Raw genomic sequence first — 17,548 nt, forward strand, 5'->3', positions numbered from 1 at the left:
TATTTTCAAGTTCATGCACTTTCATGCAGAGAAAAGTTTCTTTCATGTAGAGAAAAGTTCACGCACTTTCATGCAGAGAAAAGTTTCTTTCATGTAGAGAAAAGTTCACGCACTTTCATGAAGAGAAAAGTTTCTTTCATATAGAGAAAAGTTCACGCACTTTCATGCAGAGAAAATTTCCTTTCATGAAGAGAAAATTTCACGCACTTTCATGGTTGGCTCATGGTATTAGTCCGACAGTTTTTGATGTTATGGTTTTGGTCCATGGTATTGCATCCAAAAGTGTTGATCCCAAGTATTGGGTCCATGGTATTGAATTGTTATGGTTTTTGGTCCGTGGTATTGTGAAAGGCCTAAGGCTATAAAAGAGGAAGGAGATCATTTGGCAAGGCATCTTCTGATTAATTGAATATCTGATAAAGTGCTAGATCTGCAATACGGTGATTGGGTTATGGTGCAGATCTAGATCTAATAAAGAAGGAACCTAAGCTTTATAAGGCGGATCTACTGATGGGTCAAGATCTCCATGGCGCATGATCAGATCTGTAGATCTGATAGTTTTGGGTATGCTTGAAGACTGAAAAACTATCTATACCCGCAGGACCGCAGGTGCGACGCAGTGTAGGTGCGGATACCCGCAGAGTAGAAGAGTGTGCAGGTGCGGATCTAGTCGCAGGACCGCAAGAGCGACACGGTGCAGGTGCGGATACCCGCAGAGCAGAAGAGTGCACAGGTGCGGATGTAGCCGCAGGACCGTAGGTGCGACACGATGCAGGTGTGGATACCCGCAGAGCAAAAGAGTGCGTAGGTGCGGATACCCGCAGATAAGAAGACTGTGCAGGTGTGATACCCGCATATCAGAAACCAGCACAGGCGCGGATGTTCGCAGATGTCTATTGGTGAAGTTGCATACCCTGCTTGAAATTTGTTTTAACTGTCTTTAACTATTCTATAGGGTTCTAGGTGCATAATTGATGTCTGGTTACTGGTATTGAGTTCTGATAACAACATGATTATGTTTAGCTTCAGTATTGATGGTTGAGTGGATCAAGTTCTTAATGACTTATCTTTATTTGATCTGATGGACTAGATCTGGTTGCTAACTCACATATTATCCTTGTATATGTATTGATCTGGTGTTTGGGTGATTCAAAAGATTGATTGATTATGTGCTTCAATGATATTAATGGGTCCAGTCTGAAAATGTATGAAACGTGGTACCTGAAGGAGAGAAGATTGTAGGGCGGCACCTACATACGAGTATCTTAGCTAGTACAAGAGCTAAGGGGGTGGTAGCTCCCTTCCAGTAGCAGTTGAAAACTTTGGAGCATTGTAGCAGGTAGCAGCCTGCGTACTAGTAAATGGATCGGCTAGTACATGAACTATGGGGGTTGTAGCTGCCTTCTAGGAGAGACTGGAGAATGAGAGAGGGTTGTAGCTCTCTGCAGGTAGAAGCCTGCGTACTGGTATAAAACTGCACCAGTACATAAATATTGTAAAAGGATTTTCTTATTAAGAAGAAGATTGAGATGACTTGCAGTAGGTGGTTTTCTCCCACATTGGGTTTCCACCTTATATCATGGTGTTCATGTGTGTGGCTTATGTGTGATGATCTGTTCTATTTTACTGCACCTGTTTACTGTTAATATGGTTGATAATGTTCTAATGCACTCATTAAGGATCAACTAACTGAATCATAAGAAGTTGTGGAAGTAGCTTATATAAATCTGAATATGGAAATGAAATTTTTTTATTGATGTGATAATACTGATTCACCCCCCCCCCTCTTAGTATTATTTCCAACAAATGCTTCACCCACTATATCCATCGAAGGATTTACGAAAAATTATACATCATTTGGTTCCTTTGTTGCTCAAAGGGTTTCTTCAAGAAATAGTTTGAAAGGATCTTATTCTCCCTTTTCTTTCTTCTCTTCTTCCATGGGAGGTCGTCAGGGTTGGTGGCACCAGTCTTTCAAAGGGTCAATCAGTTCAATTCCCAACTCCTTATACATTGAAATCGTTAGGGACATGCACAAAAAAAAGAAGAGAAAGAGCATACCTCTCTAATTCCACTAATACATATTTATGAAGGAACAAAATGAAATACATATTTAAATACAAACATAGAGTTACATCAAAAACTAAACTTCAATTATTTAATAACAAATTTTGAAATTTTTTTACATGCATAACGGAAACAAACTAGCTCGGGCAATGGTAGCTTATCTCTGAGAAGAGATGTGATAGCTACATGTCTTTTGAACTATGTTACAATGAGGCTCGAATACATTATTGACATCAAGAACCAATGGAAAACCCTAAACATTCAAAATCCTAACCGTAGGAGATGGATTGTCAAAACCTTGTGAGTCGTGCAAGGGTTAATTAGAACATCAACTTCCCGAGGTCATAACTTTGGCATATGATATTTTTTTGGCATGCATGATACCTAATAAGAAATATATATCTAAGGAAAACAAAATTTAACTACAAATGAAAGGCTTGAATTCTGCCTGTTTTCCCATTTCCCCAAAAAATGTCATTTAGGGCCTCAAAATGGCTCTAAAATTTGAGGACATGAAAAACTACGAAAAATAGAAAAATGTCAAAATAGGAAATTAAAAATAAACATTGTTGGGGGTCCAAGTGGAATAGGTAGGTGGCCATCAATATCTACCTAGGTCATTCCTCCCCCCTTAGGAGGAAATGATACCCATTGCATTGAGTGCTTCCGCGAGATGAGGAAATTTCTTCTGAATTTTCTCCCTTGTGAGTCAGTTCCCTTGGTGTAGGAGATGGATGATTTTGATAACCTGATATAACTAGATCCTATGTTGGCGAGTGTTCTTAATATGTTTATCCATTATCCAATCATTTTTTTCCTATTCAATGTAGTATGGGTTGAGCTCTATTAGTGTCAGTTTCTTAGGAATGTCTAATGTGTCTGGAATGCTAGAAAGTATGGTTGTAGGTGGTCCACATTGAATATAGAGTGCAAGCCAAGGAATGAGGGGATACTGAAATCAAATTAATTTTCTACCACATCCTTGGTGATGGTGTAAGGCTCATATCAGAGTGGTTGAAGCTTCCAATGGGCTTTGACAAGGCATTCCTTATACAAATGCAACCAAACCTTGTCGCCCACCTGAAACATATGTGGCACTTGATGCTAATCATGTTTTTGTTTGTACTTCACATTATCTTTATCCAATATGTTGTGAACTGATTTTCAAATGTGTTGAATGAATTCAATAAACTTGGTGGCTTTATTAGCTCTGGATTAAACATGTGTATATTCTTCCCATGTAGTTGCAAGAGGCATTGCAACATTAATGGGACATAGTGTTTGAAATCACAAGCCCACTTAAAAGGGGTTATGTCCACTCGAGCTATGGAGATCTCTGTTGTAGTTCTTTTACACATAGGGAAGACTCTCATCCCATGTCCTTTGATGATTCGAGTTTTACATGCGTAGTACGTGTGTTATCATCTTGTTGATGACTTCTATCTCACCATCAGAATGGGTGAAATGCAGTCAACTTGGTGAGCTTGGTGTCCAAAAATGACCATAGGCTCAACCAAAATGTTCTTAGGAAGTTGCTATCCTAATTTTATATAATGGTATATGGGATACATAGATGTACCCACACTCGTTCAAAGAATAATTTGGTAATGTCTTCTACTATGATACTCTTCCTATAGGTAACAAATATTTCCATATTAGAAAATATGTTGATAACCACAAATACACAGTCATTTCCATGCTTGGTAAAAGGATGGCCATACATATATTCCACAGAAATAGATTCCTGGGTGGGCTAGGAGTAGGCAAAGGAGTTTACAGGCCTTTCTTCTTAATGGTTTGCTTGGCGACAACACAAGCGGTGCATAAACTAATATATTTTCTGACATCCTATTAGAGATTTGGCCAATAAAAACACTTATGTAGTATTACCACTATATTCTCTACATCAAAGTGTATTGCGACACAACTATAGTTTGTCTCCCAAATCAACTTGGAACACTCGCTTGAATGAACGCAAAGGTGTCCCAGGTGGCATAACTATGCATCCTGGAGGTGGAATTCTGGAACTTACATGTCATCCATCAACATCTGGCATGTGGTGGTGAATTATGGATCATTTTTTTCAAAATGTGTCCATCCAAAAGTCCCATGCCCATAAGAGTCAAGAACAATGGTCAGCGCCACAAGTAATGGTAGAATGAGGCAATATGCATCATTATTGGTGTTTCCCATCTTATACTTAATCTTCAAATGGATTTTTTGCAAATATGTGGACCATATCTGATGATGATTGTTCTACAAATTTCCCTACATATACATAAAATTTGGAGGTAAGTGATCTATATGGATGATTGTTTCCTTCCCCAAAATGTAATGTTCCCACTGTAAGAAAACCTACATGATGGAGTACATCTCCTTATCATATGTGGGGTGTTTTTGAATCATATTAGAGAGTGTCTCACTATGATATGCCACTATAAGCCCTTGTTGCATAATAATTGCACCAATAACATAGTTCAAGGCATTTGTCTCAATCTCAAATGGTTGTTGTAGGTGTTAGGTTCCTATACCAATAGGAGTCATAATTTTGAATGGCTAAGGTTAAGCCTTGTAATATGTACATACCTTTGCTTTCTGCAAATGTTTTCCATATTGAAAAATCAAAAAATGAAAAGAGGGTATGTCCTAAAAGAAAAATCAAAGGACAAAAAAGAATAAGAAAAGGTCCAAAAAAGTGAAAAATATGAACCCCAAAAACAAAAGACCATGAAAGTGTGCAAGTCAAAATGCCACTACTATTTACTTTTATGCATAATAATGATTGTGTGCAGCTTGTTATTCATGCCACAATCCATGGTAATAAAACTATTTAATCTTGATTATGCCATGCTTTAAATTTCATGTTGATAGTTAGAGAATAAAATCTGACCAAACTGTTTAATCTTGGCAAATCATTAGATAGGTAGAGTAAATAAAAGGAGCTCATCAGTTTAATCTGAGCCCTTAGATGATATAAGGTTAGAATAAGATAGTTTTCTGTTTTAAAAGAAAATGGATAAGGGTTTGCTAGCTTAAATGCAGCCAAATAAAATGAAGAAAAAAATGGTAGGATGAGTAGATGGTTAAGTAGAAAAAATGTTGCAGAAGTATGTTGATTGATTAGACAACAGCATATTTATCATCTTTCAAAATATATTTCAAATGTGAATGGGCAATTAAGCACGCATAAGATTTACAAAGTCAATTAATTATCTTCCCCCATTTATTTCACCCTTTACTTTACTAATTTCCCATAAATAAATTCAAAGTGCTCAAAAACCTTTTAGTCAAAGAGGCTCAGAGCATTTCTCTTACTTTTGGAGGGACCAGACCCTTGGCATAATGACTTAAGGACAACAAGTGCTAGATTCCCCCTCATCAAAAATTCATCTCCCTTCATTCCCCCTCATTTCCCTAATAAAACCCCTTTTCCTAAGGTTAAAACACTATTTGCCTAGAGAAAGTAATCACCCCCATGTAAAACCCCTTTTTTCGGAAAACCCACAAAACACTTTAGCCTAAGTTATAATGCATATATGCAAAAAGCAAACAAATCATAGAAAACACATTATGCTTAGTGCAATTCATTTCCGCCATTTTCATATTAACTTCTAACTTTTATATATTAATTCCTATTAATACCCTTTCCTGTATGTCTATATTAAATCCCTTACATTAATATCCCTAGACCTAGTTTTAACTATAATACTACGAATTTCACCCAAACCTCGAAAAAGCTCATTAATTGATTGATTCGTGATTACGTTAAGTAAAACTCTGCAAATCACCCCCGCCGCCTAAGTTCGTCATTAACCCATGCTTAATCACCATGTTGCCGCAACTAACCCATCGCCCCCCCCCCCCCCCCCCCCCCCCCCCCTTTTACCCTCCACGCTCATTCGTAGCATGATCATCGTCCAATCTGAAGGCCCACATCCAATTCTCATAAGCCATTTCGGTGGGATCATTCGCCGAATGATACCCACCAAAAAAAGTGGTTTCCACCCGGCCCCTGATGCCATGTTTCATTCAATGAATGGAATAGGGTGACCCCTCCTGAATACCACCAAGCCCACAAAATAGGTGAGAAATAAACCACTTACTGCCCTCTCACTAAATGACAAAACCGTCCACAGTTCAATTTGTGCCAAAATTCAAAAAAATCAAACCTTTACCCGTTTAAACACGAAAACCACAGTTTTTCTCTTTTTCACCTGTTTGTACAGTAAAATCCTATGCAACCCTTTTCGGCCACCTGAAGCGTCTGCTAACCAATTCAAGCATGGTTTACCTCCCGAAAGCACTTTGGAATCACTCCATAGACCTATAAAGCTTGATAAAGCCATTAATGACCCTCCCTGTCAACCCAACATTTTCCTAATAGTTTGTTTTATTTTACAAGCAATCAAAAGGTCGTAGCCTTGGATAAATAGTCTTAATACTAGTCATAGGACCTGTTTACTCCGAGCTTGTTATCAAATCTATTCAAACAGAGATGGAAAATAAAAAATATAGTTAAAAGACAAGCAGAGGAAACATGGAATTAAATGATTTACGGTTGAAATAGATAGTAAAAAGCTAAAATATACAGTGAAGGTAAAAGGACATAGTACAGAATAGTCAAAGTGTATCATGGTTAAAGAGTATCAGATTGAAGACCAAGTCAAGTAAAGCAGCTAGCATGAAGACAAACAACAGGGAAGACAGTTACAAAGCATACAGATTCATGTCAAAGTGAAGATAGATGAAAAAATAGAGCGGTAAAATTAAACAATAAAAGTAAACATGGATGCAGTAAGGTTTAAACAGAGATGAAAACACTTTAACCAGCAACAATGAAGTTTATCCAAAGTAAAAGTGAAAAACAATTAAAAGAAATATAACGTTAAAAGATAAAATCAGAGCAGAAATGGTACATTCTTCAGAAATTATCTGTTTAAGTCATAGTTTTTTAGAAACTAGTACGACCAATCCAAGATGAATTTTGGGAAACTAAGAGAGGTTTATCTCACAAACATACTTATCAGCACTAACCTCTTTCACGTTTTACATATCTATCTCAGATCAAGAAATAAAATGGTATCAATGGACCTTAAGTTTGCAGAATTACTGGGGCAGAATGCACAAAGAAAATATGTAGTTAGTGACTTGGATGCCTCATCATCAATTAAGAGTTGCTATCAAACTTGAATTTCTCTTATTTTTCACCCTCAATCCATAAATATAGTGCCAAATAGATTCATTAGTTTTGAGTGTCCTTTATTTAAGTTCTATTAATGTAAAACAATTTGAGATATTTGTAAAACAAATCTTGATATTTTTTCAAGATATTTCAGTTTAGAATTTGTATAAATACTTCTTCATTTGAAGTATTTTGGGTGGATTCCAAGACATTTCTATAGAATTTTTCTCTCAAATTAGAGTTCTATTGTATCAATGACTGGATTGGCTTGCTAGATCAAGGAATAAAGATTAGATATTTTGCAGGATTCTTGTGTAAAGAAAAATACAAATAAGTATTCTCCTATGTTCATTGTTATTTTCCTTTTGTTTTTTCCATAATAGTTTGTGTAAATTTCTAAAATCTAAATGTATAACAAGGAATGATATTTAATAAATTGCTTAAATGCACTCTGTCTTGACTATTTTACATTTTGAATGTTTTCTCCTAAACTTTCTTAGCTAGGGAATTCTTAATTGCTCCTTAGCTTCCGTAGTTTCTCCCGTGATCTATAGCAAAGGATTCTTAATTGCCCTTTATTCATGATCACCCTCTTTTCTTCATTCTGATCCTGGTCCGAGGATTCTTAAGTGCCCTATAACCCTGGTTAGAATCACTTCACCCATTAGGCCTAAAGATTTGTATTTTTCTTTGCTAGCCTGCCCTTTGAACATTCCCTTTAATGATCTGGTCTAGTTATGCTATCCATTTGTTGACTCCATAGCCCAATGGCTTGAAGACCTAGCTCTATCCATCTGCTCCAAGAATTCCACCACCTAATCTTCAACATAAATCAAAACCCCCCTGAAATTTCATAACTAGCCTAATATCCCATCAAATAAAGCTAAATCATATAGAGAGAGCCCTCTTTGGACTTAGTTTGGCTAGAGCCTAAGCCTAAAAGTTGGTTTGTGGTTACCCTGGTGATCTCTTTCCTTAACCTTGGAAAATTACTAGGTGATAACATAGTGGCGACCATACTGGGGAGAACTAATATTTTCTTCAGAAATATTTTACAGGTTCAGATCTAATCTATGATGGTGGACAATGATCAAACACACAAAGGTTAAAATCATCCACCTGGTGACTCCAAATCAATTTCGCAATCAAGACTCCACTGGAGGAATGAACCTGAAATAACAATATGAAAAGTTCAGGGTTTTAACTTGGATTGTTATCCAAGGCATTATGTTCTTTATCATCAATAAAGTTTTTCAATGTATACTATATTTTAGAGAAGATTTTAGATTAATTTTTTATTATTTCCTTTTGAAAATTGTAGATATAAAGTCTACACATTTGAGCAACATTCTTCTAACTCTTATGAAGATCATTTTCCAATCGAGGAGCATAAAACAATCAAGACTAATCATATAATCCCTGTACATATTATAGTACCTCATAAAGTTCCTGATAGATATAAACCACTCATTTTACCTCCTACACTCCTTGATTTCCCTAACAATTATTACAAGCATCTCCCTAGGTTTGATGGAGAGAATGGTTCACTGCTCAAAAACGTATTCAAGGTTTTGAGAATTATCTAGTCTTATTTGAAATTGATGAAGATGATGTTATTATTAGGCTTTATGCTCTTTCTTTGCAAAGTAGAGTAAAGAGTTGTTTCAAGAATTTACCTAATGCAAGCATCTCAAATTTCCAACAGTTTGTCAAAATTTTCCTTGATAGATGGATAATCAAAGTCAATCTTCTTGTGATCATAGAATAATAAAATCAGTTAAGAAGATAGCCAGATGAAACATTACAACAATTTTCAAACAGATTTAATCAAGCCTATTATTCAATGCCATCAAATATAAGACCTCCCCTTGATTAAGCTCTTTTGCTTATCCAAGAGCATTTGATCCAGAAATAGAATTTCAGCTAAGAGAAAGAAACCCCTCAACACTAGAACAGATGCAGAACATTGCAGTAGATGTAGAAGTTAATTTGAAAATTAGAAGAGAAAAGTTGAAAGTAGAAGCAGAGGAAAACAACATTGTAGAGGTAAAACACAACATTTTGGTAAGAAAGATAGAGGAAAGGATACAAAATATCCCCATGAAAGATAATTTTTTTGCTCAAAATCACCATGACATATTTATTTCACAAAAAGAAGAGGTTGATAGCCATGAACAAATTCCTGCTAATTCCAACTACCATAGATCAGAAGATAGATTTATAGAGCAATATGTGGAGAAGAAATCTGCTGATCTAATGTGTATGTTTGATGACATTACTTCTTTTAATGATTTGCCTAATTATGATCAGTATGATGATAATTATGTTCTTCAAATCCAAACTAACTTTACATGGAAATCAGAAACTAGTTTGGGGAATAAGGAAATTCAGTTTCATTAGCTTGAAAACAACGATCATCTTATTCATATCAGCTATGAAAGTGAGGATGAAAGTGCAGAAAATTTGGAAATAAGTGAAGATTATTTGCCTCTTTGTTTAGCTTCATTTCAGTTCATCAGAGAAAACTTTAAAGCAATAAAAAAATAGCAATATTTAGGTATTGACATTAACAAGAAAGAAGACAATAAAATTCCTGATCAAGATCCTTCATTTTCATAATTACAGTTTTCAAATTCCATTGAAACACCTGATCAAATAATACAAGAAAGTTCTATACCACTATGTTTTGAATCATTTCAATTTTTAAAGGAAATGTGGTATGAAAACTCTAAAGAAAAGGATGAGCAGCTTGTAGAAATTTGTGAAGTCCCATTCAAACCTATGAGTAATAAGTTGCAACAATCCTTCCAAGTTTTTCATGATCCCATAATTGATGGGTTGGATAGTGAATGCAATCAAAATTTTTCTTCATTAACTAACAATCAGATTTAGGATCAAGATGATAAAGGTTTCATCAGTCAAACATTTCAATCAAAAGAAATATCATCACAAAGCTTGTTTGAAAATATGTAGGGTGATAAAGGTGAAAGTGATATTTCAGTTTCATGGCCTGGAGGCCATCCACGACAGATGTACAACTGCTAAAATCAGTTCAAAAATAGTGTGTATATTTTGGAAGATCCTTTTGTATAGTTTCTAGAGTCAACAAAGGAAATCAAGTATTTCCTTATCTTCTCATTTGTTGACAAGGTTATAATTGGCTTTAGAATCTTAGTTTTAATCACAAACAAGCACAAGAAGCAAAATTCACCAATGTATATGATGCTTGAATGGTTTCATTGGCTATTTCATTTTACCTAACCAACAGTAAGAAAGATGATTAGAATAAGTAGGTAGGATTTCAGTTTGAATAAATTTAGTTTTCAGCAGCAAGGTTATGTTAGATCAGATTTCAGTTTGCAAAAAAGGGTGTATTTTCAGTTCAAAAGTTTTAGTCACAAAGATTATACAACAAATCATATACATGTGTGGGATTGGCCCAATGGATTAGGCTACTAGCTGACACTGTTATTGACATTTCACAAGGAAATGCCATTCCCAAGTGGAGCCACTATTAGGTTCCTATACCAATAGGAGCCATAATTTTGAATTGCTAAGGTTAAGCCTTGTAATATGTACATACTTTTGCTTTCTGCAAATGTTTTCCATATTGGAAAATAAAAAAATGAAAAGAGGGTATGTCCTAAAAGAAAAATCAAAGGACAAAAAAGAATAAGAAAAGGTCCAAAAAAGTGCAAAATATGAACCCCAAAAACAAAAGACCATGAAGGTGTGCAAGTCAAAATGCCACTACTATTTACTTTTATTCATAATAATGATTGTGTACAGCTTGTATTCATGCCACAATCCATGGTAATCAAACCATTTAATCTTGATTATGCCATGCTTTAAAATTCATGTTGATAGTTAGAGAATAAAATCTGACAAAACTGTTTAATCTTGGCAGATCATTAGATAGGTAGAGTAAATAAAAGGAGCTCATTAGTTTAATTTGAGCCCTTGGATGATATAAGGTTAGAATTAGATAGTTTCCTACTCTAAAAGAAAATGGATAAGGGTTTGCTAGCCTAAATGAACCCAAATAAAATGCAGAAAAAAATGATAGGATGAGTAGATGGGTAAGTAGAAGAAAGGTTGCAGAAGTATGTTGATTGATTAGACAAAAGCACATTTATCATCTTTCAAAATATATTTCAAATGTGAATGGGCAATTAAGAATGCATAAGGTTTACAAAGTCAATTAATTAACTTCCCCAATTCATTTCACCCCTTTACTTTACTAATTTCCCATAAATAAATTCAAAGTCCTCATAAACCTTTAAGTCAAAGAGGCTCAGAGAATTTCTCTTACCTTTGGAGGGACTGGACCCTCGACATAATGACTTGAGGACAACAAGTACTAGATTCTCCCTCATCAAAAATTCATCTCCCTTCATTCCCCCTCATTTCCATAATAAAACCCCTTTTCCGAAGGTTAAAACACTATTTGCCTAGGGAAAGTAATCACCTCCATGTAAAACCCCTTTTTCCAAAACCCACAAAAACACTTTATCCTAAGTTATAATGCATATATGAAAAAAGTAAACAAATCACAGAAAATACATTATGCTTAGCGTAATTCATTTCCGCTATTTTCATATTAACTTCTAACTTTTATATATTAATTCCCATTAATACCCTTTCCCGTATGTATATATTTAATCCCTTACATTGATATCCCTAGACCTAGTTTTAACTATAAAACTACGAATTTCACCCAAACCCCAACAAAGCTCATTAACTAATCGATTCACAATTACGTTAAGTAAAACTCCGCAAATCACACACACCATCTAAGTTCGTCATTAACCCATGCTTAATCACCATACTGCTGCAATTAACTGATCACGCCCCCCCCCCCCCCTTTACCCTCCGTGCTCATTCGTAGCGCAATAACTGTTTAATTTGAAGGCCCACATCCAACATTCATAAGCCATTTCAGTTGGGATCATCTACCGAACGATACCCACTCGAAAAGGTGGTTTTCCGCCCAGCCCCCGATGCTACATGTCATTCAATGAATGGAATCGGGTGACCCCTCCTGAATACCACCAAGCCCACAAAAGCGGTGTGAAATAAACTGCTTACTGCCCTCTCGCTAAATGACAAAACCGTCTATTGTTCACTTTGCGCCAAAATTCAAAAAAATCAAACCTTTACCCGTTTAAACACGAAAACCCCAGTTTTGCTCGTTTTCGCCTATTTGTGCAGTAAAACCTTGTGTAACCCTTCTATGCCACCTGAAGCCTCTGCTAACCAATTCAAGCATGGTTTACCTCCTGAAAGCACTTTGGGCTCACTCCATATACCTAGAAAGCTCAATGAAGCTATTAATGACCCTCCCTGTTAACCCAATGTTTTCCTAACAGTTTGTTTTATTTTACAGGTGATCAAAAGACCACAACCTTGGATAAACAGTCTTAATACTAGTCATAAGACCTGTTTACTCTGAGATTGTTATCAAATCTATTCAAACAGAGATGGAAAATAAAAAATACAGTTAAAAGACAAGCATAGGAAACATGGAATTAAATGATTTACTATTGAAATAGGCAGTAAAAACCTAAAATATATAGTGAAGGTAAAAGGACACAGTAAAGAATATTAAAAGTGTCAGGGTAAAAGAGCATTAGATTGAAGACCAAGTCAAGTAAAGTAGCTAGCATGAAGACAAACTGTAGGGAAGACAGTTACAGAGCATACGGATTCATGTCAAAGTGAAGATAGATGAAAAAACAGAGCGGTAAAAGTAAATAGTAAAATGGAGGCAGTAAGGGTTAAACAGAGATGAAAATACTTTAACCAGCAAAAATGTAGTTTATCCAAAGTAAAAGTGAAAAATAGTTAAAAGAAATTTAAGGTTAAAAGATGAAATCAAAGCAGAAATGATACATTCTTCATAAATTTCCTGTTTAAGTCATATTTTTTCAAAAACTAGTTCGGCCAATACAAGATGAAGTTTGGGAAATTGAGAGAGGTTGATCTCAAAAACATACTTATCTACAATAACCTCTTTCACTTTTTAGATATATATCTCGGATTGAGATATAAAATGGTATCAATGGACCCTAATGTTTTCAGAATTGTTGGGGCAGAATGCACAAAGAAAGGATGGAGTTAGTGACTTGGAAGCCTCATCATCAATTATGAGTTGCTATCAAATTCGAATTTCTCTTATTTGTCACCCTCAATCCATAAATATAGTGCCAAATAGATTCATTAGTTTTGAGTGTCTTTTATTTAAGTTCTATTAATGTAAAATAGTTTGAGATATTTGTAAAACCAATCTTGATATTTTTTTTCAAGATATTTCAATTTAGAATTTGTATAAATACTTCTTCATTTGAAGTATTTTGGGTGGATTCCAAGAGATTTCTATAGACTTTTTCTCTCAAATTAGAGTTCTATTGTATCAATGACTGGATTGGCTAGCTGGATCAAGGAATAAAGATTAGATATTTTGCAGGATTCTTGTGTAAAGAAAAATACAAATAAGTATTCTCCTATGTTCAATGTTATTTTCCTTATGTTTTTTGCATAATATTTTGTGTAAATTTCTAAAATCTAAATGTATAACAAGGAATGATATTTCAAAAAATGCTTAAATACACTCTGTCTTGACTATTTTACATTCTGAATGTTTTCTCCTAAACTATCTTAACTAGGGAACTCTGAACTGCTCCTTAGATTTTGTAGTTTCTCCTCTGATCTATAGCAAAGGATTCTTAATGTCCCTTTGTTCATGATCACCCTGTGTTCTTCATTCTAATCCTGGTCCAAGGATTCTTAAGTGCCCTTTCACCCTGGTTAGAATCACTTCACCCATTAGGCCTAAAGATTTTCATTTTGCTTTGCCAGCATGCCCTGTGAACATTCCCTTTAATGATCTGGTCCAGTTATGCTATCCATTTGTTGACTCCATAGCCCAATGGCTTGAATACCTAGCTCTATCCATCTGCTCCAAGAATTCCACCACCCAATCTTCAACGCAAATCAAAACCCTCCTGAACTTTCATAACTAGCCTAATATCCCATCAAATAAAGCTAAATAATATAGAGAGAGCCCTCTCTAGACTTAGGTTGGCTAGAGCCTAAGCCTAAAAGTTGGTTTGTGGTTACCTCAGTGATCTCTTTCCTTAACCTTGGGAAATTACTGGGTGATAACAGTAGGTCTGTAAATATGAGGACGACATAGAACAAAGGCAATGTTTTAGCTCTGTGAATGATTTTTGTTGTGATCTAGACCAAAAAAGCGTTACCTTCGCTCGTCCCTTGGTGACTTGGCTCAAAGGCCAATTGATATTAGAGAACCCCAACATGAATCTTTGATATAAATTGGAAATACCAAAGAATATGGGAATATATGTTAGAGTCATCAGGGCTGGCTAATGGAAAATGACTTGGATCTTAGTTGGATCCACATGCACACCTCACTCATCAATTATGTAGCCCAGATATGGGACTTCGTCAATGCGAAAGGATAATTTCACTAAGTTGGCACATTTTTTGTGCTACCACAGGGTTTCAAGAACCTCTCAAATATGTTGCAATTGCTCTGCCCAACTCTTTTTGAAGATGAGGATGTCATCTAGATACACAACCACCAACGAGTTGGTGAAATGTCAGAATATATCATCCATCAGCCTCATTAAAGTGGTAGGGGCATTCGTCAATCCAAAGGGGATGACCAACCACTTGAAGAGACAATCCTTGGACTTGAAGGTGGTCTTCCATACGTTTGTAGGCTCTATTGAGATTTGGTGATAGTATGACTTCAAATCAATCTTGCTAAAGTAATTAGCCCCCTTGAGCTAGTCAAGAAGGTCATCAATCCATGGGATTGGGTTTCTGTTCGTGATAGTGATTTAATTCAGTGGTTGATAATCAATGTCGAGTCTCTGAGTCCCATTTTCTTTTGTACAAGTACAATTGGGCTCCGAGGGGTATATGAAGTTGGTCGAGTGCGTCCTTTTCGTCAAAACTTCTAAATTTGTTGCTTGATTTTGTTGTTTTCCATAAGAGAGTAGTAGTAGGTTCGTCCATTAGATAGAGGTACTACAAGGGTTATATCGATTAATGGTTTGACCTGACAGTTAAAAGGTACCCCTATGGTTGATGATATGATATCCTCTTACTCTTCCATGACATTATCAACTTGCTTCAGCTGCATGGTGGAACCCTTTCTCGAGGCCACAGATGTGGCCATAATATTCCCCTTACTTTGAGTGTGAACCAAAAAGAAAACAAATTTCCCAGTATGGGAGATGATCTTACTGTGTTGCCTAGCAGAGATCAAGGAAATGGAGGTAGGTGGGGCTTCCTCCTGTATCATGTATAACTTACTTCGCAAAGTAATAAAATGTGAGGTCTGAACTTATACATAGCATGATTCTTCCACAAGTATGGTTGGAATAATAAAAAATCACAAACATCAATGGGAGAAACATCACACAATTCTCATCCGTGAAAGGAATTATGTTGAAGGGAAGGCAACACTGCTAGCCGACGTAGAGAGCTCACCCTTGGTGGAGCCACTCGATGGTGTATGTTTGTAGGTGTTGTGTTGTCTATAGGCCCAACCCCTTCATGACCTGGAATGAGATGAGGCTATTTTCATTTCCACTATTGAAAATAAGTTGTATCATTGAACCCTTCACCCACATCTGTGAGTGGAAGAGATGCTCACCCTCCTTTGGATCTTTGGGCTCAATATTCTTAACCTTGGTCGTGGAAATGGTGGTGCTAGTTTCTACGTTAATGAGTTGTTTCCCCTTGTAGGGTTCCATCTCTGAGTAATAACATGCATCTAGCTTTGAAGCTTTTAGCTCGGTCATGAGTGTCTACTTTGCGTGACACTTATTTGTGTTGTGAGTGAGGATATTATGGAACTCACACCATTTTCCTATGTATTTATTCATCTTCCCATTGTTTTTCTTTGATTTTGGCTTCAATAGATTGTCTTGGATTGTCCCTCCTTGGCTCATTCCTTTGTTCTGTAGTTTGGAGGTTCTTTTTGTTAGGATATTCCGACACATAGGATATAGTTAAGTTCAACTTGGTCTAGTATAGAGTTAGGTTAGAGTTAGGTAAAGTGTGTTTCTTTACCGTTGTACATTTTGTAACTTACAATCCGACGGTCACGATATGTAGTGATCCGACGGTTCACTCTCACCTCGGTATTACCGACACTTGATCCGTGGCTTGACACCCGATTGGTCCATGAGTTCTATTTAAAGCACATGGAGGGTCATTGTTCGGGTAATCCGTGCATGAGAGAAGCTTATGTAAATTTTCATTCTTTGATTAATAAATTGCCTGTAGTACCCACGTTGGGACAGGTCGTGGACTGTTTCCCTCCTTGCACTTTGAGGGTTTTAACCACGTCAAAAATACTGGTGTATTGATTTGAGATCTGGTTGTGAGCGGTGTCCTTTTGGTGTTCTTTCTGAGGAACTTACCCTGTAAATTCCTACATGGTATCAGAGCTATTTGAGGGCCGCGTCTGTTGGTGATCCAAATCTGAAGCCGGTAGAACTGCATGCGGCTGTCGTTTCCTAGATCTGCTGTTTCTGACTGCTTTCGGGCCGAGAGGACTGCTCTGTTGCGTTCGGAGCATCTGTTCCAGTGAGGAACCCCTTTCGTTTCACACGAAAAGGTTTCCGGTAGCCCTAGCTGCGTCATTTTTCAGATCGGGAGGTATACAGTGTTTTTTTTTTGCAGTTTACTGTTATTTTCTCTCTGCTTATTTCGGTCTCAGTTTATTTAGCCTTTTTTTTTAACCGGATCTATACCTTTCATTTCTGCGTATGCTCTTTGCCCTGCGACTCTGTGTGATCTGGGCAAATCAAAAACAGAAAGGAAGGATTTTTCTCATGCGTATGCTCTTTTCCCTGCACCTTAGTGTGATCTCGGAAAATCAGAAACATTGAGAAAAATATTTAGTTTTTCGGCTAAAGCTAACTTTGAGATTTTTTTTTTTTTTTTTTTTTAATTTCTAGTTTTTTGGCTAAAGCTAACTTCGAGCCGCAAGGTTCGTTTTTCTTTGCATATTCGTGTTGGGTTTTGTGTTTTGTGTTTTGTAGGGAAAAAGAGCTTTCTCAAGGAAAGCACGCAAACCAAGGCCCCCCCCCCCCCTCTCTCTCTCTCTCTCTCTCAAATTTTTTGTATAGATCAATTGGTTCAAAGCTATTTTAAGAGAGTAGAGGTCTTGGGTTCAAGTCTCCATTTTGTGGGGGCGGATTTTTTTCATTCCCGCACATTCACGCACTTTGCCGGCAACGTCAACAATTTTTTTTCAAA

The sequence above is a fragment of the Pinus tabuliformis genome, chromosome 5_2 (genome assembly GCF_031772625.1).
Source record: "Pinus tabuliformis cultivar Carrire ecotype Pingquan chromosome 5_2, CPIR1, whole genome shotgun sequence".
In the NCBI taxonomy this organism is placed as follows: domain Eukaryota; kingdom Viridiplantae; phylum Streptophyta; class Pinopsida; order Pinales; family Pinaceae; genus Pinus; species Pinus tabuliformis.